Source organism: Sminthopsis crassicaudata, chromosome 4, assembly GCF_048593235.1.
Source record: "Sminthopsis crassicaudata isolate SCR6 chromosome 4, ASM4859323v1, whole genome shotgun sequence".
Taxonomy (NCBI): domain Eukaryota; kingdom Metazoa; phylum Chordata; class Mammalia; order Dasyuromorphia; family Dasyuridae; genus Sminthopsis; species Sminthopsis crassicaudata.
The window spans coordinates 164,428,273-164,455,698 of NC_133620.1; the positions used below are offsets into that span (position 1 = coordinate 164,428,273).

General features: G+C 31.3%; 1 long non-coding RNA gene across 1 annotated transcript in view; it reads left to right on the top strand.

Moving 5' to 3' along the window:
- Nucleotides 1–789: 789 nt before the first annotated feature.
- Nucleotides 790–27,426, top strand: part of LOC141565955 (uncharacterized) — a 30,124-nt gene continuing 3,487 nt past the window's right edge. The window contains exons 1-2 of the long non-coding RNA XR_012489188.1: nt 790–1,033; nt 12,213–12,290. This is a non-coding gene — a long non-coding RNA (uncharacterized LOC141565955). The remainder of the gene's footprint in view (nt 1,034–12,212; nt 12,291–27,426) is intronic.

Sequence of the window (27,426 nt, forward strand, 5' to 3'; positions counted from 1 at the left end):
TAGTTTTGTTTGTGCAGAAACTTTTTAATTTGGTTTAATCAAAATTTTCTATTTTGTGATCAATAATGATCTCTAGTTCTCTTTTGGATATTAATTCCTGCCTCCTCTACAAGTCTGAGAGATAAACTATCCTATGTTCCTCTAATTTTTTTATGATCTCGTTCTTTATGCCTAAATCTTGGACCTATTTTGATCTTATCTTAGTATATGGTGTTAAATGTGGGTCCATGCCTAGTTTCTGCCATACTAATTTCCAGTTTTCCCAGCAGTTTTTGTCAAATAATGAATTCTTATCCCAAAAGTTGGGATCTTTGGGTTTGTCAAACACTAGATTGCTATTTTTATTCACTATCTTGCCGACAGGGCTCTTTTCAAAAGCAAGATGATTCAATTCAATTCCAATGATCTTGTGATGAAGAAAGCCATCTGCACTTCGAGAGAAGACTGTCAGAATTTAGTATGGATGACAATATAATATATTCATTTTTGTTGTTGTTTGCTTGCAGTTTGTTTTCTTTCTCACTTTTTCCCCTTTTTAATCGAATTTTTCTTGTGCAGAATGATATTTGTGGAAATATGTATAGAAGAATTACACATTTAACATATTTGGCTACTTGCTAGAAGGAAGGGAGAAAAAAATTAAAACACAAGGTTTTGCAAGGTGAATATTAAAAACATGCATGTATTTTGAAAATCAAAAGCTTTATATAAAAAGTTAATTAATGACTTGTGTCTGAATTAATTGTGTATAAATTGTTTTGAATTTTGTTTTTCACAGAAACAAAAGTTTGGAATGTGTTTGAAAAAGGAAGCATCCTCTCTGTAAGCTTCTACATAATGTCAAGATGAACACATTTCTATAAGCATGAAAAAAAGAGATTGCACAGCTTCCCTCAGGAACTTCTTCCAAATATTTCACCATCTTTGAGGGGTGTCTTTCTCATCACTAATCTAATCCCCTCTGTAGGAACCCAAGGATACTTTCTCTTTTGATTTTTCATGGAGATAAATTGCAGATTGTGTTATACTCTAAGTAAGTGAGAATTTACCATATATTGTTATTAGTAGTAGTAGTAATAATAGTATTACCATTAAAATTTTCAGTTCAATTTTCTCTAAACAGCATATACCCCTTGACTTGTATCTTTTTAAATAAGTCTTATTTTCACATCATTTAACCATTTTCATCTCCTTCTATTAAAATCTAACCAAAACTTCTATCTATCCCTACCCATGCTTTCTGATTTTGGACATGACACTCAAAAGCTCAGTACAACCAATGCCTTCTATATAATAGGAAATTTACATCACAATTACCATGTATTGGACTTATATCCATATAAATTGTTATCCTTTCTCTCAGTTCACTTATTGAGCTATTTTTCTAACATACTTAGACATAGCTTAATAATCTTCCATTTGGATTTATGAAGTTTGCTTTTTCTTGGCACAACAAAGAGTTTATCAGAGTTGGATGAAATCAAAGACCTAGGAATCGAATTCAGGCTCTGCTATCTGTTTGCTGTTGGACTATGGATCAGCCACAACTTCTGGGAGTTTCAGTTCCTTTAAATATGAAATGGAACTAATAATAATTCTTATAATTACCTGAAGGCTATTATAAGGTCCAATCAACAAGCATTTACTAACCCCCCACTATGTGTCAGGCACTATGGAAACAAAAATGAAAGACAGTTCCTGACCTCAAGGAACTTATAATCTAATGAAGAAAACAAATAACACAGATGTATATACAGCATAAATATGTAATGAATAATTATCAATATAACTGGTACATATATATTGTATTGGTGCATACATAAAATAGTTACAAACAATGTAGTTTAGGTTGGACACTAAGAACAAATGAGATCATGGAAAATAGTATATGAACATGAATTTTATTAGTAGCAACCTAAACTTATTATCATGGAGCATCATTCCCTTTATTTTGGTTTATAAGAATCCTCATTTTGATTTGTCTTCAAAATAATTTGCACTAATGAAAATCAGGATAATCCATTGGAATAGAAATCAGTCCCAAAGCTTTATGAGTAGCTATTGTGAGGATCAGGGCAAGAATAAATGATAAATCAATAGACTGGTCATCATTACAGGAGAACCAGGGAGCAATTTAAACTGGGAACAGAAAGTGATCAAAAGTTGTTAACAGAACAACTTCTAGAATAAACCAATTTGAATTATGTGCTGTCTTATATATTAAATAATTCAAGTTTTACATTTAAATGCTGTTGGTCAGATTGTTGTTCTATACTTACATGTTACTGAAAATTGCAGTTTATAGAAAATATACACATAATTTCAGTTACCTCATTTTCCTCAAAAAAATGGGTAATAGGATGTTATTTCTTCTTTTCTATCTTTATAATATGATGGAAAATTATTCAATAAGTCACTCCTTTTTCTGGAGTAGCATAGCCATTCCAGAGTCTATAAATGACAATTTTAGTAGGAAACAAAAAGGTAATAGATAGTCTCTGTGTTGGGTAATTAGATATCTTTATCCTCACTTTAACATTAATATTAGCATTAATAGTAAGAATCATTATCTTCAGATGTAAGTAATTTTAAATACATCATTTTGAATAAAGATATTTTTTCTGCATTCTATAATAGTAAAATCTATAAGCTTATTGAACAGTTTATATTAGATTAATGTAACATAGGTCACTTATCAGAAAAGTTAGCCAAATATTGAGACTTCTGGGAAATGGATTAGGTAAATTTGTTATGTATTTATAATAGGATTCATCTAGAACACTGAATAGATGAATATTAAAATGGGAGTCACTGTTGAAAGTATCCATATTAAAGGAGAAGTCATGATAGCCTAGAATTAGAGATTTAGATCTGGAAGAAACTATAGAGGTTATATAATCTCACACACTCATTTAAAAGATAAAGAATCTAAGACCATATAGAAGTGAAATATTTTCTCCAAAGTTCTTAAAAACAATATTTGGGTCTGATGGAAGAGCAACTTGACCAAATAGATTTTGTGTAAGAAAATTTGGGTTCTAATCTCATTTCTTTCTTTTACCACCTTGGATAATATATTTCACTCCTAAAGTTCCTAGTTTCCTCCTCTATAAATGAGAATGATGAGAGAGATGGTCTCTAATGTTCCTTCCAGGTTTAAATTTATGATGACCTTATTAAGAACTGCAAAGTACACAAAGTCTACTCTTTTTTGTCTATGAAGGTCAGAACAATTTAAACCACCCAGGTATTATGACTCTTAAGCATTTTGTAATCTAATAATCCTAATTAAATATTTTCATGGAAATTTATCTTTCAATGTGTTTTTATTGCAATTTGTAAAGACAGTTAGATGGCACATAGGATAGAGTACTGGCCCCAAGTCAGGAGGACCTGAGTGCAAATCTGGCCTTAGGAACTTAATATTTCCTAGCTGTGTGACCCTGAACAAGCCCAATTCCCTTAGCAAGAAAAAACAAAGGAATTTACCTTATGATATTTATGTAAAAATCCATAAACTTCCAAAAAACCCAAGAGATTCCACAGTAAGATGAGTATTTTTAGACCAATAATCCTACATCACCTTGTGAATAACTTTGATGGATGATACCTGTAGAACTTAGACAGAAAGTACCCCGAATCAATGGAATCAAAGACTTTTAAAAGTGAAATCCTATCTTAGAGGTATAGTCACAAGCCATGAAATCTTGATGTGATTTTACATACTACGAAAATGAGGGGACAGAGAGGTCAAATGACATATTCAGGTCACATAGTATTTGCTGTGGTCTATAGCTGGCATTGAAAGTTAGTTCTTCTGACTCATAATCAAATGGTCCCCCACACTGGGGTGTATATATTACCTTGGAAAGGGAGGTATCAGATTTGATATAAGAACTCTCACCGCTGAAATTGTGGTAGAGAAGAAAAGATGAAGGGATGTTTTTTAGTGATTATGATTTTTTTCTTCTGTAGTTCTTTTTTTTTAAGACCTCTCTTTTACCAAGAGGCAGAGTTATATTATAAATTGAAACTATATGTGGAGTTGGGTTTGAATTCTTCCTTGGATACTTATCAGCAAGTTTCTTAACTTCTTTGGCATTCATTTTCTCATTTATAAAATGAGGGGATGGGAGTCATTGATCTAAAAGGACTTTCCCAACTCTAAATCTATGGTTTGGTAAGCATGATTTTCCCACAAATCAAGAATGGACAGTATCAATTAAAAATAGGGTAGGCAAAAGTTTAAGTACCAAATCCTGAAATGTATTATATACAAAATGAAATAAAAATAATTCCTCAAAACTTTTTAGTTGTTTATTTTTTTCTTCTGGAATTTCATAAGATTCTATCATGACCCCAAAAGAAAGCATTCATTTTGATGAAAAAAAGAAAAATTAAACTAATGGTTTAGCATTAGGCAATCAAAGTAACCAGCTGATTAGATGAGTTTTCTACTTCTCAACAAATTGTTTTGGCATCATGTAAGCACTGTTGAAAATAAATATTTAAGAATAGGCCAACATTCACTGCCAGTCCCAACTCGGAAATTCACAAACACATTTTGGCTTTATCAGCACAGGGTGGGTGATGTGGGTGGTGTGCTCCACTTGCTGGAATATTCTGACGTTTTAAATGTGCCATAGTTCAAGTGTTGAAAGATGTTATAAAGCACTTATGTGTATTCACCTTGTCAGATTGCTCAATTAGCCTCACATTTATAACCTCAAAATTTTGACAAAGATGGGTGATTCATGCAAGATCAGACTTTTAGACAACAAATGATTTTATTACATATAGTCTTTGGAGGAAGCATAGAAGAAAACAAGATTTAAAGGAAAGAAATATTGAAAACAAAAGAAAGAGAAATTATACATATATGTGCATATATATTCACATGTTATATATATATATATACATATATGTCTGTATGTATACATATAGAGAGAATGCTTTTATTCTCTTTCTTTTTTTAAAGTATCAGAAAGCTTCAAGGAAACTTTTTTTTTATTCTATGACCTTTTCACCTTTTTATTTCTGAATCATGGCGTAGTTAATGACTTTGAAGGAGCAGTTACTTGGATTCTCCTTTGATTCTACTTTCTGATACTTTCCTCAGTACAACATAGTAGTTTTTGCCATAAAAAATAGGCTGTGTTCACTTTCAATGCCTTCATATTTGAATTTTCCACAAACAATACATTTTAATGCTTTTGTTTTCATAAAAAATAGTTTATCCAAAGCTTTTTAAACGTTCTATGAATCTAGAATACAGTACATTCTGCAAGATGAAAAGGCTTAGGATATGTTCTCTAGGGATTATTAAAAGTCAAAAATATAGAACATAAGATCAGTATTTAATTTTTCTGTTCAGTGGAGCTAAGCAAGCACTGGAGTGTTCAGAATTCTAAATTAATCATATTCAAAAATGTATGTTTTGCATAAACTGTTTGTTCTTAAAATTTCCACAAGAAAGAATTGTTCCATGAGTTTTTGAAGGCAGTTAGGACCCAAAAAATGATTTTTGCTTACTCACAGAGACCTGTATCTGAGGCAAGATGAATTCCATTCCTTTCCTTGCTTAGAATACCCACACATAGTAATTTATCAAAATGATTACTTTCATGTGCATGTGTGTCTCAAAATTAAAGTCTATATTACACAAAAACTCATCTAAACAAAAACAAGCAAATGGAACATATATATTCAACAACAACAAAAGGTATACAATGTATTTTAAAATATTTAAAAACCAACCAACCAAGTGCCTTGCAATTAATTTTAAAGAATCTTCATTTGGCTCATATTTATATTGGACAGTTGTATGCACTTATTTAATTTTTTTCTAGTCCAAGGTAAGATCAATTTGCTAAATTTTCTTTATGTCTAATGTCATGAAGTCAAGACATATTTCAATCCTGTATAAAGCCAGCTATATTATAAGACATCACTAAATGCAATGAGAAGCAAGCAGATAATTTTACCCTCAGAAAACAAATAATCACTTATAAATAATACCTTAAATGTGTTCCTTCCAAGAAGCTCCGTGAATTTCACATAAATCATTTCAATTATTTACAACATCCTGTGAGATAGGGAAGAACAGGTACTATCGTCAATCCTTGAAAAGTTTATAGGTAGATTAATAGCCTATGCCAAAGATTGGATGTCGATTAGCAAATTCACTTTCCTCCCAGCCCTTGCAACCCTGCCACTATCGCCTTGCTGGGGAAATGCATTGAGGCTAAGTACCTCTGGTCCAGCTTTCTATGTGTCTAGGACACTATCTGAGAGAGTCAGGCACCTGATCACATAGCTCATACTTCCAGAGGTCTGATCTAACTGAACTGTAGTCTGACACTATCTGTGAATGCTCAGATTTAAGTTAGTGCTGACCACTTGCAAAAGAGTGCCCATTCCCTGTTAGCGCTTCATCAGCTTAGAGAAATGTGTAGTGACAAACTTAATCTGTAAATGGTCAGATTTTTTTTCAAACTCTTTTGTTTATATTTTATAGATGGGGCTATGAAGCACTAAGAAATTGTCACTTTTTCTAGAGAGCACATTGACTTAGCAGCAGGTGAAGAGAAAACAGTCCTCTCAATTCAATGATATTCCCCATATTGACAGCTGACTAATTTCTAAAGCAAAATAACATATGAATAAAAGTCAGCTACTCAAAACATTCATTTTGTATATCAACTTTCCCTAAGATTCACAGAGCAAACATCTTACAAATAAAGTATTAGGACAAAACAAAAATGATCAATTATAAACTCATGCACTTTGGAAGCCAGTTTTTCAAATTTTAAGTTTAATATGAGAGGCCAATTTTTAAAATATTGCCTCTAGGAGTTCAAAAATATTATTCTAAAATAAGCATAAATATTAACTCATAATGCATTACTCAACAGAACTAAATAAAATATTAAATTATCTCAATGGAGTTTTCAGTATCATATTAATATTTGTATACAAAGTGGATTGTGAAATATTGGACCAGGTCACAGATAAATGTTGAACTATAAGCAGGGAGAAGAAAAAGATATAAACATCTATTAAGCACTTAATATGTGCCAAGCACTATGCTGGACACTTTACACATATTATCTCATTTGAAAAGTCATTTTCTTTTCAGCTAACACATTTAGAATCTTAGAGCAAAAGAAATATTGAAGCTTAAAACAATCTTAGGGATCATCCAGCCTAATCCTGTAATTTTATAGATGAGGAAAGTAAAGCCCCAGGAAAGTGAAATGACCTAATTGAAACCTCACAGTGAATCCATGGCAAGGGCCTAGAAACTCAGGTCTCCCAATTATTGATCTAGTGTGCTTTTCATAACAGCATATTACCCTTTCTCTGTCTCTCTGTATCTCTTTCTCTGTCTCTGTCTCTCTCTGACTGCCTTTCTCTCTCTCTCTCTCTCTCTTCCCCCACCCTGTCTCTGTGTCTCTCTCTATGAATCTATCATCATCATCTATCATCTATCTATTCATGATCTATCTATTAATCCACATCTATATGCAGATAGATAGATAGATAGATGATAGTATCTAGTACTCAGATGTTTTTTTTTTTCTTTTGATATTTTTAAGGACTTCTACCTCAGGTGGTCCCTAGATTTTTTTCCCTTCATTTGAGTAGGTGATAGGGATTCTACACATTAGAGTCTGAGAAAAGCCTTTAGGAAAGTGAAAAAAAAATAAGAATAAATGATATTTATATAATATTTTAAAAGTTATTTAAGTTTAGCCTCTCTTACATATTGACTATGGTACTCTAAGCAAGTCACTTAATTCTTTGGAAGGCAATAAGCATTTATTAAATATCTATTATGTATCAGGTACTATACAAAGAACTTTTTAATATTATCTCATTTAATTCTTACAGCAAGTCTGGGAGGTAGGTGCTACTTATTTATTTGTTTGCTTGTTTATTTATTTTAAAATTTATTTTACAGTTGAGAAAACTGAGGCAAACAGAGATTAAGTCATTTGTTCAAGGATACTTAGCTAATAAAATTGGATTTTAACTCAGATCTTTCTGCAGACTTTCACCCTTTCTCCTCTTCTTCAGGAGTACTCTAGGCCATTCTCTAAGGTTAAATGGCTAAGAAGGTACTGACCTAAATAGATACAAGTGGTGAGTCTTTATCATTTTTCCTTAAATGATTGTTAAATATTTTATAGTCATTACCTTATTTGAATCTCATTTTAAACTTCTGGCAGATTGTGTTTTGGAAAAAGTACTGGGCCTGAAGTTCACATTTAGCCACAGACACTAACTGTGTCACCCTGGGCAATTTAACCCTGTTTGCCTCAGTTTCCTCATCAGTAAGGAAGTCTCCTTTTGTGGAGAAGGAAATTTTTAAAAATACTTCATTATTTTTGCCAAAAAAATAAAATAAAATAAACCCAAATGGAGTAAAAAAGAGTTGTATATAACTGGACAACAATCACAACCCTCTGAGATAGGTACGATAATATTCCCACTTTAAAGATAAGAAACTAAAAATAAGATGTTAAATGACTTGCTCACAGTCATGCAATTGATTTTCTCATAAAGAAAGGAGAAGTTACAGGGGAAAAAAAGAAAGGAAAAAGAAAAAAGGTGACATACATAAAAGTCAGGTCCAGTGATATTGGTTTTCTCAGAGAGAGAAAAAAATTTACATATCATGTGAGCATCTGAGTATGTGTATGTGTATGCATGTGTGTATATATATGCATGTGTAGATTGTACATATGAAACTGAGATATCTAATAGGGTTATACATTTGGTCGAACTACTAAAATTTGTAGATTAAAAAAAAAACCATAAAGGGAGTTAGTGCTGGTGAAAGAGAGAGTTTTTTGTAACTAAGAAAATTTGAATTCAAAACCCGAATCTGACAACCACCACCTTTGAGACACAGAAACTCAGCGTTCTAGTCATCTATTTTTGAATGCCCATTTGCATGGGTAGAGAGAGGGCCTTTTACTATGAAGTTATTAATCCAATCCTTATTCCCTATCACCTAAAACTAAGAAGAGGATTTTGTCCTTTACACAAAACTTTTCTTGCTTTCCTCTAGACACTTCCCCAGATGCTGAACACTGGCTTTATGATTCTCTTGGCAAGGAGATATCTAAGATAGTCTTATCAAAAGCAGAACTGTCATAATTATGATTGTCAGGATCATCCACATTAATTACAACTTCGAGTTGTGACACAGCCTAAAATAGCAAGAGCTGTTGGTGATCCAAAAACCACTCGCAGCAGCATGTCCGAGAGAGTATTTGGCTGAGAGCACATGAAGCTTAAAAAAGGAACATAACCCTTTAGGCCCATGCAAGCAATTAAGCTCTTTGTAGAAATGTCAACCCCTAAGTAGGAAAAGACCTTTCAATTGTTGACACACAATTTTCCCCTAATTAGGGAGAACTGATTTTAATTCCCCTCCCCCCCACCCCCGTTTTTTTTGCTCAAATAAGACCAGATGGGTTTGCATTCAGAGGGCAGCTGCTCAACTTTAAAAAAAAAAAAAAAAAAAAAAAGGAAGGAAGGAGGGACCTCTTGCCAAGTCAGACCCATGATTCTTATAGAGATGGGGGGTGAGCAAATGCCAATCAGCTTAACAGTATTTAAAGATACGTAAGGAACTTTGCCTCGGAGCTGTGCTGACGACTTAAATCTAGAAGACGTTTCCAGAAGTGTCTGTCAAACAAAGTATAAAAATAATCAGAGACTGATGGCACAAGCTACTGACGCCTAGTTTGTCCAAATGAGACGCACTCTGCTTACTTCATTTCATTGTTGCATTTCTTAACAGATAAATAATATCATGACAATTCCCCCCACCCCCAGTAAATGGATTAAAATACCGATAGCAAAGAATTTTAACAGAATTTGTGCAGTGTTTCTTAAAGGACTTTTGGCTAGTTAATAAATGAAATTATTATTATTCAACTATTAATGTAAATTTATGTAGGATATTTTGCATTTGCTTATCTGTATAGTGGAATATAAGCTTATTGTGGACTGTGTCTGTTTTCCTTCATATTGTCAACACAATGACTTGTATCATAATTCCTTAATAAAAACTTTTCAGATTCACAGATCGCAGATTAAAAACTAGAAGGGACCTCAGAATCCATTTAGTTCAACTTTCTCAATTCATATGTTAATCAAATAAGGGTGTGAGAGATTAAATTTAAAAAAAAACATATAGTAGGGACAGCGAGGTGTTTCAGTGGAAAGAACACTGGTCTTAGAATTCCTCTTTAAGAGTTCAAAACAGTATTGTTTACTACTACATGACTTTGGACTATTCCCTTAATCCTATTTGCCTCAGTTTCTGCTTTTATAAAATGAATTAGAGAAGAAAACAGCAAAACACCCTGATATCTTTACTAAGAAAACCCCAAAATGAGGTCATGAAGAGTCAGGGGTTACTGAATTGTCTCAAAAAAAAAAGTCAGAAGTAAAATTTGAACTCAGATCTTTTTGCTCAAGAATTAGTGTTCTTATTTTGCACCATCTTGAATTGAATTTGTTCATTAGTAAACTGCAATCTAAGTATCCAAAAACTTTTTACCCAAATGCTAGATCAGTTTGAAAGGTAAGTAAAGTGATTTTGTCCTCAACATATTCTTTATATTTCCACTTTGCTAAAGTGGAAATTTTTACTAAAAAAATTGCAGACTTAAAAATATTACTGATCTTTCAAAAAAAAATTAAAGACACCAGTGTATGCAGTCATCTTCCATGCAATATCTTCTAAATAAAAATAGATTTTAAAAGATTTTTAGTTATTTCAAGTTATGAAGAAAAACCTAATATTATTTATTCCAAATTCTCTTTCAAAATATAAAAAATACCATCAAAATAAATTCTGAAGTTTTTTTTTTATTTAAAAATGTTACCAGCCCCTATATTTGAGAATTACTCAATGGGGCAGCAGGCACATTGGATTTCTCTCAAAGGTTTTACTTTGTGCAAACAATACAGTGCAGAAGATTGACATATATGAAAACATTAAGCATTCACAGTTTGGGTTCCATTTATCCTGACATAGTTACTTAAGGCAAACTACCAAAAGTTTCTTAAAATCTAACCATGTGGGATTCTGGGCTAGTGCCCTTGGAGCTACACATGTGGCTTTAATAGAAGTCAGAAGCAATTTCATAAGCTAGGCACAGGTAAACATGCCTAGGAATTCCCTAGATTTTCTTGATCAGAATATGAAGATAAACAAAGTAATTGGGAAGAAATAGTGAGTACTTACCTGACATTACAATGGAGAAGCAGATAGCTGATTCTAAATAGAGTTAAGTGTACAAGGCATCTCTTACATGAATTCTAGTGGGAAAGAATTACAGCAACAACATGATGCGATGGTTTGAGAAAATGGCCTTATAGATCTTATGAAGAGAAGCCCCTTACTGGATTTTTTTGGGTGGGATGAGAGCTAGTTCTCTCTTTTCCTGTTCTTTATATTCTTGAACTTGGGTCATCAGTAGTAATGTGCACAATAATAAACCCAATTGCAAAGACCCATCCCCAGATTTCTATGTCTGATGTACTATTCCATCTAGTGCTTAAACCATTTTAAAGGTCCATTATGTAACATAGAATCAATAGTAACATCAGATGCAAATCTGCATTCCTAAGAGCATAGCTGTTTGCTGGATCTGTCCCCTATTTCAAACATCTTTGAAGCAACACTTCTCTTATTTTCCACTTTTGGTTAGGAATTATTGCTCCTTAGTCTTACAATTCCTCTCAGTCCTAGAATCACTCCCCAAATCATAGAATAAGAGTTTTAGGATTGGCTTACATCAAATCTAAAAATATTCTCAGACTGCCATGTCTCTCTTTATAGAAGAGGAATTAAGTCCCAAGGAACTAAATCATAAAGCTAGTTCTTGTATCTTGATGCCTTTCAAAAATTATTTTATAATAACATTATTTTTTTCCAAATACATGCAAAGATAGTTAACATCCTCCTTTGCAAAACCTGTGTTCCAATTTTTTCTCCTTTCTTCCTCCCATATCCTTCCCTAGACAATAAGCAATCCATTATAAGTTTAACATGTGCAATTCTTTTAAACATATTTCAATCTTCATTATTCTGCACAAGAAAAATCAGATCAAAAGAAAAAAAAAATACCACTACCACCAAAAAAAAGGTAAAATACAATACTTTGATTCACATTCTGTCTCCATAGTTCTCTTTTTGGATGCAGATGGCTCTTTCTATCACAAGTATATTGGAACTGCCTTCATCACCTCACTGTTGAAAAGAGGTAAGTCCATAAATCTTATGTTCCTTGAATGTCTCAAACTAAATTCCTTCTAGTCCCAAACTCAACATATCTGAAATAAAACATTATCTTTCTCTTCAAACTTTCCCAGCTTTCAAATTCTTCTATTACTGGCTAGTGTACCACCAGCTAGGTAGTACAGTAAACAGAGCGTTGGAATGAGTCAGGGATTCCTTAGTTCAAATCTGATATTAGACAATTATAAGCTATGTCACTGTACAAGTCACTTAACCAATCTGTTCCCTAGTTTCATCATGAGTAAAATGTTGATAATAATAGCATCTACTTCCCAAAGTTGTTACAAAGATCAATAAAATGATATTTATAAATTGCTTTGAACATTTTAAAGTATAATATAAATGCTGACTCTTCTTTTTTCATATTTATTTATTTATATGTTTTTTACAAAAATTTTATGCATAGGGGATTTTTTAGCATTGACAATTGCAAAACCTTTGGTTCCAATTTTTCCCTCCTTCCCCCCCCCCCCGATGGCAGGTTGACCAATATATGTTAAATATGTTAAAGTATAAGTTAAATACAAAATATGTATATGTCTAAACAGTTATTTTGCTGTACAAAAAGAATCAAACTTTGAAACAGTATACCATTAGACTGTGAAGGAAATAAAAAATGTAGGTGGATAAAAATAGAGGGATTGGGAATTCTATATAGTGTTAACAGTCAACTCCCAGAGTTCTTCCACTGGGTGTAGCTGGTTCAGTTCATTACTGCTCTATTGGAAATGATTTGGTTCATCTCATTCTTGAAGAGGTCCTCGTCCGTTAGAATTGATCATCATATAGTACTGTTGTTGAAGTATACAATGATCTCCTGGTCCTGCTTATTTTACTCAATTGCTGACTCTTCTTACTGTTATTATTATCATTTTCCCCCAGTCAACCATGTTTAAATCTTGGTTTTCTCCTCAACTCCTGATTCATATTTATTCTACATATCTAATCTATTGCAAAGTTTTGTCATTTGTCTCTTCACAATATCTCTCTTTATTTGTTCCCATCATCTAATTATATTGCTACCTTCTGCAGCAGGCCTTCATCTCTTCATGTTTAGCTTATTACAGTAATCATCTAGTTGGTCTCTGCTTCAAGTCTCTCTATTCCAGTCTAAAGGGATGTTCCAAAAGAGAAGGTCTAACCTGTTATCTCTTACTCAAAACTCCAGTGGCTGCCTATTACCTCAAGGATCAAATACAAAATTTCTATTTGGCTTATTAAATCATTCAAAATAATAGTACTTTAAAAAATAATAGTGTCTACTCATCTTCAAAAGAATAAAGGAAAAAAAAAAACCTCAAAAAATTTAATGACGAAGATAGATGGCCTAAACTCTCCAATAAAATGTAAAACATTCATAGTAAGAATGAAAAGGTACACTGCAACAATATACATTTAACAAGATTTAATCCAAAAAGATTGAAATATAATCAAAATGAATTTAAACCAGTGGAAAAGAAAGACATTATTGTATGATCTATGAAAAAATGACAGCTTATGCCCCTTGAGTATATATAATTAATAAATCTGTAGCAAATTCTGAAAGAAAAGCTACACATCTTTTAAAGTCAAAAAATTGATTTTAAAAAATAGTGTAATATTCTGCCACTTCATTGTCAGTATATAACTCTAAAAAATAGAAATAAGGAATAATAATGATTGAAATTTCAACAAATGAGATTTAGCAGAAATATAGTGATAATTCAATGACAAAGAACATGCATTTAACTCCAGAATTCAGATTACTTAACCTAAAAGTTGATAAGGTGAGCTACAAAGAAAATATAAGCAAATAGAAAAAAAAATGAGATTATGCACATTATTTTTAAAAACAAACTACAGTGCAATAAAATGACCAACAAACATAAATGGAATGAATAAAAGACATGGTCCTGTGATAACTGAAAAGTAATTTATTGAATAATTGTTTGATGAAAGAGGAAATCATACAAATCTTAACAGATTGAATTTTCATCAAAGATAATGAAAAATTTGTAAAATTCTATGCCACTGAATCAAAACAAATTTATAAGCAAATTCATATTTCTAAAAGTCCAATGAATTAAAAGATTAATGAATTGATTCTCTGCTATAAAAAGAAGAAGGAATGGGAGGTAGACAGAAAGGAAATAGAAAAGAAAAAACATCAAATACAGAAATAGGGAAATACAAATAAGAATATCAAAATAAATAGTGACAATAAATAATAAATAACTAAAGATTAGCTAAATTGAAACTTAAAAAAATCTAAATTTATAAAAAGAAGTAAAGCTGTATCATCAAAATTGGAAATCAGAAAATTAGAGAAAAAGAAAAAAAATGAAACTAGAAGAAATTTTTTAAAGTGCACGATTACTAAGACATTACCTTACACTATTAAGTTCACAAATATTTAGAAAAAAAAAGAGGATCTACAAAATCATAAAATGCCCAAACGAATAATACAACTTAAGTGAGTAACCTCAAAACACAATCTTATATTAAAAACAACAACAATGCCCCGGCAGGTTTAAAGGTGAATTTTACTGGACTTTTAAAGGGTAAATATGGACTATTTCTAAATGTCAAGAATGTTCAACTACCTAAATTCTTCTCTTCAAAAAATACTAATATCCAAATCTGAACAATAAAAATCTAAATAACCAACATCTAAAGAAGCATAAAACAGAGAAACCTGTATCATTTAATGAATATGAATTTTTAAAAACTTAAAAAAATACATGAAAATAAAATTACCAAAAAACCCTGCATCATGAGCTTACAAATACATGAGCTTACAAAGGCATTTCAAGAATAATTTAATTTCAGAAGAAAACATTCTCAATAAAATAATGCAATAAATCATATCAACACTCAAGATTATATGACCAAATCATTATTTCAAAAAAGCTTTGAAAAAATAGTGCTCATATCTTAAAAAATTAAGATAGCCAAAATTATCCAAAACTATCTCTAGTTATTGATGTTATGATGGTTTATTTGGAAAATCCTAGGGAACCAGAAAAAAAAAAAAAAACTAAACTAATTGATACAATTAATTGCTTCAGCAGAGTTACAGGCTACAAAATGAACTCACTAGAAGCAACATCACTACTATATAATAACAACAAAATCAAAACAGAAATAATATGAAATCACCACAAATTTTGAAATCACCAGAAATTAATAAAATATTTGATAGTTAATTTACTAAAACATATAAAAGACATATGGATTTAATTACAAAGTAATCCTTAAAAATAAAGTATCCCTTAAATACATGGAGAAATATTCACTAAGGGGAGTCATGTCAATTGTTTTTTTCTTAATATCAATACCACCAAAGTTAATTTACAGATTGATCAAACTACTAAAGGAATAATTTGTAGAACATCATAAAATCATAAGAAATTAATCTCAAAGAAAAAAGTTCCTAGAATAGCTAGAGAAATAATATAAGGAGAATATAGAATATAGAATAGAATAGGAATGAGAAGACTAATACTTCATGTCTTCAAAGTATATTATAAAACAGAAATAATGGAACTTAATTGCTCAGAGCTTGATAATTTTCAACATTTAAGTGATTCACTATTCCCTAATAATTTCTGGGAAAACTAGTAAGTAATCTGATAGAAATTAGATTTAGAGCTACAATTTACACATATTTCATAATAACTTCAAAAAAGATATGCAAACTCAATGTTAATGCTCTTGTCATAAAAAAATAGAAGTTGATCATAACAATAGTTATGGCTAAAAGATAAATTTTAATTAAATAAATAATAAAAATACATATAGAAGATAAAATAGATAATTTTGATTATATAAAAGACTCTGTGTATGGGTAAAATTAATGCATCAAACAGAAGTGATTGCATGAAAAAAGACATTTGTATCAAATATTTATGAAAAGTTTTATCCAATATTATAAATAACAAATAAAAATAGATAAAATCAAAAGCCATTATCTAGTAGATGTTCAAAAGATTTGAATAAGCAATTCTCAAAAAAAAAAAAAAAGGAAGAAGTATTAACAATAATATGAAAGAATGCTGAAGTCCACTAATAAAAAGAGAAATGTAATACTAGCATATTACTTTACAACTGGAAATTTGGCAATTATGATAAAACTTGGAAATAGTCAATATTGGAAGGATTATGGAAAGAATCATGCTAACACATAAAAAAACAAGCTATATGGAGCTGTGAATTAATGCATTTCTGGAATACAATTTAAAATCATGCAAAAAAAATAACTCAAATGTCAAAAATTTTAACCCAGAAGTTTCACTGCTAGTTATTGAGGTCATTAACTTAAAAGTGTGTATAGCAGCACATTTTTTATAGTAGCAAACAACTAGAAACAGATGATTATTCATTGGGAAATGTTATATAATAGTCTCATTAAAAGGAAATAAACATTATGAATATAAAGAAGCTTGGAAAGACTTAGATGACCTGATACAAAGTGAAGTAAGCAGAAAAAAGAACACAATATATATTATGACTACAATTATGTAAATGGAAAAAATAACCATTAAATAATAGAAAGTGAATGTTTAAAAAATTCAAAAGGCTTGTCTTTAAAATATGTAAAGACTTTCCCACATACTCCTATGCAGAATTGTGGAAAATTGTTTATAAAGTTATGCTTTTCAATTTTGGTATAGGGAAACAACTAAGTGGTGTAAGACATAGATCAATGGGACCTGGAGTCAGGAAGATTTAGTATCAGACAATTATTAGCTATGTGATCCTGGGTAAGTTTCAGTTTCCTCATCTGAAAATGAGGAGGAAAAAAAATGTTTTCTAAGAAAAATCCTCAATGGGTTTTAACAACAAAAACAACAATGGGTTATTATTGTTGATTTTTTTTCCTTTTTTCTCTTTTTTTTTAAATAAGGGATAATTTTTTATGAAGAAAGAAAGGGAAGAAAAGACAATAAAAGTATTACAATAAAGAATAGAAAGAATATATTTAAATGATAGGATATATATATATATTCACATTACATATGTAGACAATAGATTAGTAAGAGAATTATGAACTCATATAAAGATAATTTTTCAAAAATTACTTTGAAGGAAATGGAGTAATACCTAAATAAATAGAGCCACATGTCTCGTTCATTCTTAAGTCAAGCAAATATAGTAAAAATGGCAATTTATTAATTTGTATACTTAATACAATGCTAAATCAGGTTATTTCACATGATTAAATAAAGTTATAACAGTGCATATGGGAGAAAATGAAGACAATTTGGATAATTATTTTAAAAATAAATTGTTAAATCATTAACAGATAACAAAATAGGAAAAAACTGTAATTATGAAGAATTATATTTTGCTTGCAAAATAATGGAGGAAAATTATGAGTAGAACATGATAAAAAATAAAAAAGAAGATGAATACTAAAAACTTTTGTCTGAGAAATTAAAACTTAAGATCCTTATGAAATAAAAAAATTGAATAATGATTCAATTATTAAAAACTTCTAGGAAAGTTAGCAACCATATGATTGAATCTGATTAAAAGCCCATAGGTCTCTATATGTATCTTTTTGTATGTATAATTATACTATCCATTTAAATATTTTTAAACTATTTTAAAAACTCAGAAAAAGTCATTGTAACATATTTGTCTGAATTATAAAGATTAGCAATAATTTTAATAAATGAAATAAGAAAGAAATCATTGATATTTAGTAAAGGTCCAGGAAAAATGAAATAACCATTTATTAAATACCTACTATGTGTCAGACACAGTGCTATGTACCTTACAAATCTTCATAACAACACTATTCCCATATTACTGAGTCTACAAGTCAGGAGAGATGTTAGAGAAATATAAATATATTTGTGAATCCTCTTTATAGAGATGATAGCTGAATCCATGGGAGGTGATACATCACAAAACAAAACAATGTAGAAAGAGAAGAAAGTTTGTTCAAAACCTACAGCATTGGGTGTGACCTGAATGAATTTCCAAGAAAGAGAAAGTCAGATAGATAGGTAGGACAAAGATTAAGTGAAAGCAAGTAACACAAATACTGAGAGAGAAAAGAGAGAAGAGTATGGTAAGAGGTTATTGACAATTGTCAAAATTGTGAAAAGGTTAAGATGAATGAATGTGAAAAGTCCATTCAATTTAGTAATTCAGAGATTTCTGATTTCTGAGAAAGTAGATTCAGGTAAATGATGACAGAAACCAGAGTGGAGAGTTAAGTGAATGAGAGGAAGGAAATAGAGGTATATAGGAGGAGATGAGGTGGAGGTGTTTTCTTTGCTTGGTTGTTACATAGCTCGTTAGTTATTCTTTTCTCAAGACTAAGATAAATATTATATAAAAGTCTCAAGATAAAATTTTTACTTTTTATTCTGCTATTTTATTGCTTGCTTTGTTAAGAGTTAATATTATCAGATTTTTGTTAAGATTTTTTTCCGTCATTGCATCTTAACCAACTAATCAACAAATACTTAGCTCTCAGTATTCTAAGCCCTTTACCAGACATCACGAGAAGATATAAAGGAGATTACAGGCATTTTGTCTTCTCAGAATTAAGTACACATTACCATAAATACAGAAATATACAACAACAGAATATAAATAATATATAACAAGAATCATCTATACAGAATTATTTTCTGATATATCTTAGTGGTTTACTTCTCTCTAGGGAAATACTCTTCATATTTGTCCTCTTGTTTTAATTATAATTCCATTCTAAAATATATTTTGGGCAGTTCCTGTTTCCTCTGAAAGGTAATAAGAAGTGGTATTTTTGTTTAATATATTCATATACTAAACCATAAGAAACTGCTGAACAAAATAAGAATTGTAATTTTCAATCATACTGGCACATTTCAAAGCATAGTTGGGTTCTGATTTCTTAAAGTGGTAGTTTTTCCATGGATATTTTTTAATATATATTGGATCCTAGGGTCCACAAGGCTTCAGGTAAATAAATCTTAGAGATTTCAAATATGCTTCTCAATCTCTCCCACACCTAATCTATCATTCCTTCATTGGTGCCTACAAACATACCAAGATTTCCCTATAGCAATGAAATCAAGTTCAAAGAAGATAAGAAAAGAATAAATAACAAATTGCAGAAATTCAGAGGAAAATTGGAAGATTACTACGAACTGAGAGAGAACTAAGTTCAAATAGGAAAACAATATGAATGATGACCATATTAAAACAATTAAAAAGAGCAGTAAAACAAGATAGAATCTTGCCAAAGTACAGAAATCAATCTGAGCCAGATCCCATGAATTAAATCAATTATTCCTCTCCCCCCATAACTTTTCTGCAAGGACTCCAGTCCTTGAATTAGGGAGCTTTATTTGCTGTCTTTTCTATGCTATTATGAATACTAATAGAGCATGCAGGATATCTCTTTGTTATATTTCATTGTGTTACTGGCCAAAATTTTTCCTGTTTTTTTTTTTCATTTCTTTGATAACAACTATTTAAATTTCCCTAAATCCTCATTGCATCTTTTTATATCCTTTTTTTCAGTTCATCTAAACTGAAATTTTCCATGACTCATAAACAAACAGCATTACTAGAAGAATATTATAGTTAAAACAGGCCTTAGTTTCAGAAAAAAGCTTGAAGTGAATTATATCCACATCTATATATCTATATCTATATCTATATCTATATATAAAATTTTCTAAAGGTCATGCAACCCACTGTCTCTTCCTCAATGTAGTGATAGACCAACTCCATAGGTGTTTTTTATTGTAGCATAAAAAAAAAGATATTTATCCACTTGGACTTTCCATTATACCAGATGATGAAGCTGATGGTGACTGTTATTTTTGTTATTATTTTACATATTTTTGAGATATTGGTAGTTCAGTGCATAGTGTTGGACTTGAATAATCAGGAATTCCTAAATTCAAATTCTGCCTCAGGATCTAAGTAGACAGGCAAGTCACTTAACCTCTGTACTTCAGTTTCCTCAACTGTTTGATAATAGCAGCATCTATCTCCACAGTTATTGTTATGATAAAATGAGGTAACATTTGTAAAGTTCTTTGCTTAAAGCATCATAAAAATGCTAGCTTTTGTGGGTTTCATTTAAGGGATTGAAATCAAAAGAATGTCATCTACCAACATCTGAATGACTTCACCATTTAATAACAGATAACTAGATTTTAGTCACATTCTTTAAAAAGTAGTGACATAATTTAATTCAAGAAATATTCATTCAATGCCTATGTATATTGTTTCAAAAGAATTAGTGCCATTGTAAACTATTTAAAACCTATAATGTCAAGATTTTTGAAATCCTACATAATATCCTTGTCATTAAGTAGTACAAAAATAAGTAGCATGCCTCCTGTTTCAGAGTTTATAATATAGAAAAGAAGCTAAGTTGTGGGCATAAATAAATAGGGTAGAAAATAATATATTATCAATGCATGTGAAACAGCTGAATGATAAGTATCAAAGAAGAAATATAATACTTATGGTCAAAAGGAAAGACATCACTGGAAATGATGAGTTTTGACCTGGGTGGGTATTCAATTAGGCATATATATGGAGGAAGGACATTTTCATTACACTGAGCGATTGAGCAAATGCCTAGATATAGGACAGTATAGGACTATAGTATTGATAAATATAATTTTATAGAAAACAATACAATATGAATAAATATAAAGAGAAGTCAGTGAGATAAAGTTGCATATACAAGTTATCAGATGTGAAGGGCCTAGGCTGTCAAACTAATTAATCTAGATTTTTTTCTTCATGAGAAATGTGAATATTCACAGAGTTTGAGTAGTAGCATGTCATAATGAAATTTGTGTATGAATTTTATTAATCTAGTATATATTTGCATTTACGTATATATGTAACTCTCCTTTAACCATAGAACCTGATTTCACAACCAAAAAGGATGTTTATTGCATCCTGCTTAACTGAAACTATACTGCCTCCTACTGATAATTAATAATGGTTGATTACTCACTGAGGATTGTATTGGTAGGATTTCTTACTTTTGTAGGAAGTTTAGAATTTTACTGTCATTGAGAGTAAAAAAAAATTCAGATGTTTTTTAGACAGCAGCATAAAAAAAAACAACAATCTTTTTCTATAATTTCTGAAATGATTCATCAGTCTATGGACAATAGTTTTATAAATCACCCAGAATGGATTTACAATAGATTACAATGGCTGTCTTCAATCAAACTCCTAGCAAACAAATTAATAAATAAAAACTAAATAAAGAGCAGAAAGCAGTATGGGGCAAGATCATTTTAGAAAATAGGAATTTGAAAAAAATGCAGAAGTCAAAAATTGTATAAGGGGACCTAATCTGGTTCACTGAGGTTTTTAATTGTGATCACCAATTCTTTAGAAAAATGCTAGTTTCCATGTGGAGCCGGTTGCTTTCTAATTGCTGCAACAGGCTACCACTGGGAAGAACAAAGGAAATATTTAGCAGATCGTAAATTCTTCTGCAGCCCTGTGGAGTGGCTGGAGTTCAGATTACACGTTTATAACTAGCATTTGAGAGCAATTTTTACTTCACTTTGAGAAAGTGGGTGGGGAAGCTGTTCAATTCTGTTTCTTTGGACAATTTGGAGAAACTTAGACTGGTTTTTGAGTTCCAAATTCCACGCCAGTTATATTTGGATTTGATGATGCTTAGGACCATGTAATATAAGGAAATCATTTTTTTTTCTCTTTTCCCTCTCTCCCTTCCTTCCTCTCTCCCCCCTCTCTTCCTACCTCCCTCTCTTCCTTCTTTCCTTCCTCCCTTTCTCCCTCCTTCTGTCTCTCTCCCTCCTTCCCCCTTTCTACCCACCTCTTATATGTATGTTTTAATGGAAAGTAAATTCCTAGACAAGTGAAAGAGAACATGTGTTCAATATGTTCTAATGAGAATTTTACTGGATTTAGCAATGTGTGGAGTTCTATAAGACTGGTAGTAATCTTGCAGTAGGTCAAGATTAGTATAGCACTGAGAATATGCAGTAGGTGACCTTAGCTAAGGCTCATACAATGGTACAATTGCCAACAAGGGACAAGCAATTTCTAGTTATTAACATAATAATGGAATAAAGATGAAGCATTTGGGACAAAAATAAAATTTTAGGAACCTTCTGGATCAATGAGAAAGAAACTGCTAGTAAAATCAAAGCTCATGCCAGATGGCAAGGAGAAGGGACAAATTGATTTGCTGAAATGCCTCCACAGAGTCCTATTTTTCTTAATGTTTGGTGATTGAGTTACTGGGTGGTTTCTGGGAGCCCTGCCTCAGTAGAAGTTTCTCCCACCTCACTGCCCTCCCCACAGCCTTGGATATTCATCAATAAGGATCTATAAATATAAGATGGAGTACTTTGCTATGCATATACCACACATAATTCAAAGTTGGAAAGAAAAGTATCATACCCAACAAAATATTTTTAGCAGCACTTTTTTGTGGTAGAAAAGAATTGAAAATAAATTAGATGATAATTGATTCATATGTTGCTTAACAAATTGTGGCACACAAAATACATGAAAATATTAGTACTCCATTAGGCATGCTAAATATGAATAATGAAGAGAAGCATGAGAAGACTGAAATGAACTGATATAAAATTAAGTTAAAATCAAGAAAAGAATATATATATATATATATTATATATATATGTAGAGAGAGAGAGAGAGACTACAAACTGTAAATGAGTCATTATAGCAAAAATATGATTGAATATAGTGTAATCATAATGATCAAGCTGGTCCCAAAGAAGACATATGGAAATGTTATCTCCTTTCCTTTTCTTCAGATCAAACTCTGGGTATGAAATACTACAAATTCAGTAGACTTAGTTAAATTATTAGTTGCTTTTGTTGAACTCTCAGTCCCCATCTTCATCCTTATTTCTCATGTTATTCTTTGTAACAAAAGTTGGCTTTCTGAGTTGTAATGGAGGAAGCACATGGATGTGACATTAAGATAAAATATTTAAAATTTTCAAATGTGTTTTCATTCGATGAAAATGTAGTATCCATTCAAATTGACTATTTGGTTTACCTACTACATAGGTTGGGAGTGGGGAGGAGATATTTCTTATAGCAAGAAACCTCAAAAGGGAATATCTGCAAATTTTAATTGAATTACTAGAAAGTGTGAAATGGTTTTCTTTCCCTATAGCCAAGATCAGCCAAATGCCTCACCCTGGCATTATGGTCCATGAGACAATTAGAGGTTCAATGATTTAGACCCAATATAAAATTGAAGTTTTTCTAACCATTTGTGGCTACTAGAATGCTTATAGTATTTTTCAAGACAATAAGTGAACATGGTCAATAGTGAGCTCCATACTTAATCAGATAGTGACTAGTATTGTAGGAAGTCTTTCAAACAAAATCTGAAACACTTCAAGACTGGGTTAGTTTCAATCTTGTGCTACTTCCTTACATTAGCTAATTGCAACTAAACATTTTTCTGTACCCCCCCAACCCTTGTGAACCACAGAATAATCTTTTTTGCTCTCTCTGAAAAAGGAAAATTTGGTGGGTTCTGATTGCTACTCAAAGCTCCACAGATTGCATTTGTGGTTCCAATTTGGTTTCATAGTGAAACATTTCTGATACATCTTTATTCTTTCTTTTTTTGGTTTGTCTTTGGATGAAATTGTAAAAAATAAAATCTCATAAAGTCACAGAAAATGGAAAGAGGAGAATCCTACTTTAGCCTTCTAGTTATTAAATTGTAACCTTACTAAGTGAATATAGATGAATAAAATTTTGAATATTGTAGAAATATGTTGACTATACTCAAATACTCTGAAGATTTATATAACTAAAATGACTTGAGAAAATGTTCCTTCATTCACTCATGCATACATTAAATAAACATTTGCTCTGTTTTGTGGGCAGCACACTGGTTGGGAGCCTTTGTTACATTATTATGAGAGGTAGCATGATGGAGTAAAAGGCACAGAGAATTTCATGTCAGGAGAACTAGATTTACATCCTATTTCTGGCACTTTCTAAATGAAAGAGCAGTATCACAGATGATAGATTCAAATCTAGTTCCTAATGTTTATCTGTATTACCCTGGATGTAATTTCACTACATAGGATCTTGATTCTTCTCATCTATAAAATAACCACTGATGGCTCTTCAACTTTCAGGTCTACTACATTGAAATCCTGTGACTCTAAGTGATTTAAAGTCTCAAAGCTTGAACTGTAAAATGAGGAACAAAATAATTAAAGGTACCCATATCACAGGTGATTGTGGAAAAAAATCACTTTCAAATCTCAAACTTTTATATAAATTTGATAAGTGCAAACTATTGTTACCCAGTCTTGTGGAACATGTTTCTGCCCTCAAGGAACTGTCAATTGAGTAGGAAAAAATAATTTATGTAAAGTAATAGTCTAATTTAAAGAGTTGGGTAAGTGATTCTATTAATTTTTTGTCTATGCCTTTGGTTTTCTCAGTGAAGTAAGTACCCAGAGAGATAAATCTCTGTCCTAAAGCAGAAACAATTTTTTCCTACATTTTATATTCTTTGAATTGCCTGATTGCACTGAGAGGTTGAGTCACTTACTAAGGTGGACTCAAGCACTAGGTTGAAACAGAGGCAGAATATGAATCTATGTTATTTTCATTCCTAAGAAGTATTCTATCTACTCTGCTGTACTGTATCTCACATAGCCAGTATTTCATTTACTATCTTATATTAGCAGCACTAGTTGGCTCAACTATTGAATAAATTTTCTTGACAACTCTTTCTCTTCCTAAAAAGAAATATTTCAGTAATGGATAGTTATCTTTTTAAATATTATACTTGGAAATGGATGATTATTTATAAAGTTTTTTTTGAATCCAATAAAATTTTAAGTGCTAAAAGAAAATGAAGTAGTTCTCTCCCTTTGAAATTTCCAGTTTTGTTTTTATCAAGAATCCAAAGTCTATTTTCACTTCATAAATGTTCACACTGACTATTGTTTCAAAAGGAGGAAAAATGGTAGTTATAACCATACTGATTCAGATATCAAATATGTAAATATATTACAAAATATCTTTTGAGTAGGAAAATGTTGAGATTCAAAATTTTTGGAATGGAATGAGAATGAATTTTACTTAATAAAATTCTTGTATGGTGCTATGGCCGTGTATACTTTGAAGGAAAGTGGAATAAAGATTGGATTCTTGGTATGTAGGTCAAATTGCTGCTTACAATAGAGCTATAGTGAAAATCTTCATTTCACAAAAATAAAACAAAAAAGATGGACAGACCCTTATCAATGGTGCATTTGTTTTCAACAATATTTAGCAGAAGAATTTATGCCTGTTATATGACCAATAAATAGCAAAGATGAGATTTGAACCCAACTCTTCTTGATATAAAATCTGGTAAGCTCTCTATTAGTTCATGGTATCCCACTCAAAATAATCAAATTCCAGGAAATGAACCGATGCCCATCAACTGGAGAATGGTTGGGTAAATTATGGTATATGAATATTATGGAATATTATTGGTCTGTAAGAAATGACCAGCAGGAGGAATACAGAGAGGCTTGGAGAGACTTACATGAACTGATGCTGAGTGAAATGAGCAGAACCAGAAGATCATTATACACTTCAACAACGATTCTGTATGAGGATGTATTCTGATGGAAGTGGATATCTTCAACAAAGAGAGGATCTAATTCAGATTGATCAATGATGGACAGAATCAGCTACATCCAGAAAAGGAACACTGGGAAATGAGTGTAAACTGTTTGCATTTTGTTTTTCTTCCCAGGTTATTTTTACCTTCTGAATCCAATTCTTCCTGTGTAACAAAAAATTTCAGTTCTGCACACATATATTGTATCTAGGATATACTATAACATATTTAACATGTATGGGAATGCCTGCCATCTAGGGGAAGGGGTGGAGGGAAGGAGGGGAAAATTTGGAACAGAAGGAAGTACAAGGGATAATGTTGTAAAAAATTACCCATGCATATGTACTGTCAAAAATTGTTATAATTGTAAAACTAATAAAAAATAATTAAAAAACAATAAAATTCCAGGGTAACCAAAAAAAAATTTGGCAGAGTTCATTGTAATATCACTTAACCTGTGATAGTAGGCATGCATATATCTTTTTGCATAAGATGGGTAATTCTATAAAATAAAAATAAATGCTTTATCATTTTTTCAAGCAAACATTCTTTTGGTCATTTTACAAACGATTTTTTTAAAAATCCAATCAGGTTGTCCAAGGGAGCAGACCCAAACATGCATAATTCTAAAGGGGAATCTTTCATTGTTGCAAACCTTTGACTATAACAATAAAATTGTAGGTCTTGAGCATTCAATAGAGAAAAAGGAATTCTTGTGCTGCCACAGAATAAATAGAATATCTCAGCCATGAATAATGATTAACGTTCTTTCATTCCCTTGGAAAAGGCTTCAGAGGTTGGTTCACACCTGCAGCATTCATAAATTATAGGTCCCACTCTCTTGAAAGAAACTTAATAAGCACTGTTCACAGGTAAGATGTCCTTCAGGTGGATATGAAATTTTGAGAGAAAACCACTTAGCTTTGTTTCCTGTGCTTTTTATTTTCCCAGCATTTCACTTATATAGCCACAGCAAAAATACTTTAGCAGTTTTGAAATCATGCAAAAGGGTGTGTGTGGTAAAAAGCCTTCTCTCTTCAGCCTCTTTAATGTTTATCAAGAATCCAGAGGTGGTTTTAAAGGTCAGAAAAAGAAATGGTCTAAAAACTTGTACTCAATATTCAAGAAATAAGTTCAGCAATTTAGTCTAAATCTTTTTGTGGTTGTATGGTTCTAAACTGACCATGAATTTCCTCATTCTTGAATTGCCAACTCTCTTTATCTAACTTGAGAGGGACTAAGTGGTGGTGAATGATGGGGACAGGATTACTCTAATGAGAAGCAGGATGTGGCAGAATGAGATTAACAATATTCATGGAGTTAGTCTTAGTGATACCTCCTCAGAAGAGATAACAGAAGTTCAATTAGATTATAGATATGACTCATTTCACAGGACAGTGTGATATAGGAAAGGGAACCATCATATGTTTTCTCCCATAATAAAAATTTTTAACCTCCCAAAACTATGATGCTTCATGCTTTTTCT